This window comes from Tenrec ecaudatus (assembly GCF_050624435.1).
Source record: "Tenrec ecaudatus isolate mTenEca1 chromosome 4 unlocalized genomic scaffold, mTenEca1.hap1 SUPER_4_unloc_13, whole genome shotgun sequence".
In the NCBI taxonomy this organism is placed as follows: Eukaryota; Metazoa; Chordata; class Mammalia; order Afrosoricida; family Tenrecidae; genus Tenrec; species Tenrec ecaudatus.
The window spans coordinates 538082-540161 of record NW_027457590.1 but is presented as its reverse complement, the minus strand read 5'-3'; positions in this window follow the sequence as shown (position 1 = coordinate 540161).

Sequence of the window (2080 nt, the reverse complement as noted above, 5' to 3'; positions counted from 1 at the left end):
CCCCCTCCCCGGTCCCGCGGCGGCGGCGGCAGCTCGGGGCCGGGGGGGGGGGGGGCGGGCGCCAGGGGAGGGGGCAGACACCAGGGGCAGCGGTGGCGGCGGCGGCTCCCGGCGCCATTTTGGGCTGATCGATGAATTGAACAAAGAGGATCAATTTCCGATCAAGCGAGTTATCAATGGGGGCCGGGGAGTGAGAGGGACTTGTCCCCGAGTCGGCCCCGCTTTCCCCGGCACACCCCTCCTCCCCTCCGCCGCGGCTCCCCGGCGGCAAGGCAGCCCGGCGCCCCCCGGGGACGCCGCGACCGCCCGCAGCCCCCACCCCCGAGCGAGAGGCCGAGAGAGAAGCCTGACCTGCAGCTGCTGTAAATCAAAGCGCTTCCAATATTGAAACATCGATCCCACATTGGCCGCCATCTTGAGACGTATTGAGACGGAGTGAGAGGCTGATAGAGAGGGGGCTGGAGTTCTGGAGCCGCCAGGAGGCAGCAGGCGGGCGCCGCCAAAACCCGGCCTGGAGCCGGCCGCCGCCGCCGCCACAGAGGAGCGCGGACTCCTCCTCACGGCGCCACCGCCGCCAGGGCAAGCCGAGCCGGAGTCGGAGTCTGAGCCCGAGGGCGTGGCGGCCGCTGGCCCGGCCTCGCGCGCGGCCGCCCGGCCACGCCCCCCGCCAGCGGCCGAACGAGCGACCCGCCCGTGACCCCCGCCCCTCCCAACCCCCAGCCCCGGCCGGCGGCCGCCCGGCTCGGCGCGGCCCGGCCCCTAGAGGGCGGCGAGAGGGGCGCTGGAGGGCGGCGAGAGGGCAGCCCCGCCGCCCGCCGAGGCCCAGGCCGGGCTCACCTGGCGCGGGGGGGGGGCGCGGAAGGAGGGGGCCCTGGCGGCAGCGGAGCGCAGCCCCCCCCGCCCGCCTCTACGCCCGGGCGCTGGGTTCCGGCGACGCGCCGGGGGTCGTTGGTCATCCTGCTGGGCGCCCGCCCGCCCGCGGAGCCGCCACGACCACCTGCTTGAGCCCAGACCCCCGGAAGGCGCAGGCCTCAGCGCACCCGCGCTTGTGCCCGAAGCCTTGACCGTGGGCGGCCCCGCCAGCCGGGGCCTCAAGGACCCAGCACCCCAGAGCGCCCTTGCTGGGGGAGGGCAGGGGCATGGGGAGGCATCAGCCCCTGACCCTCTTGAACTTGCACCCGCCAGCGTCCCACGCTGGGGCCCCAGAGTCCCCGCTCAACACCACCCGGTGACCCAGGGCCCCCTAGCTGTCACCGCCAACTTGGTACTTAGGAGACATGCTCTCTGGAGGCGGTTGAGGCTTGTCTTGTGGCCAATAATCATCTCCTACGCCTTCCTTTCCAGTCACTAATTTGATGTCTTCACTTAAAGAAATGCCCATAAGTTGAGGTTTCAGAGGAGAGCTCCTTGAGCTCCCCAGACAACAAGGGGGCCGAGTGTCACCGTCATTATCCTGAGCTGGGAGGGAACACTAGTGTTCCAGAGGCTGGGAATCCGTCACTGCCTGCCCACAGCACAGACAGAGCAGGTGCTGGTTATAATTGTTTCTAGACGTCCTGCCATGCTCAGTTGAACGTCAAAGCCATAAACGTTGCCCGACTACAATCAAACTGGAGTACGCAGACATTTCTGCATCATTGCCGGGTGTAAATACACTGAGTGGAGTTGGATGAGATGGCAGCAAGTGCTTAAGGAGGGGGTGCTGTGGGAATACCAACAAGATGACTGCTAGTCTCCGTTTCCTTCTCTCGTCTGCTTTGTGTTTTCTTTCAGGACCAGAAGAAATGATGCATATGTAAGGAAAAAAACTTTTCATTTCCAGAGGAGTTTTCCACCCCACAATCTACCCGCAGCCTCCTTTGAGCAAGCCAGTAAAAGCTTTTTTTTTTAACCTGCCTTCTCACTATGACAATTTCCGGAGCTGCTATGTGGCTGTGTTTAAAAGTCCCCCTCGGGATCCAGAGTGCAATCCATATCACAAAGGCATCCTCCCAGTCCCAAATAGCAATGTGACCTCATTTCAGAAGGTTGTTCTTGTTTCCATAGACCCAGAATGGAGTTTAAGCTGTTGATCTTGACT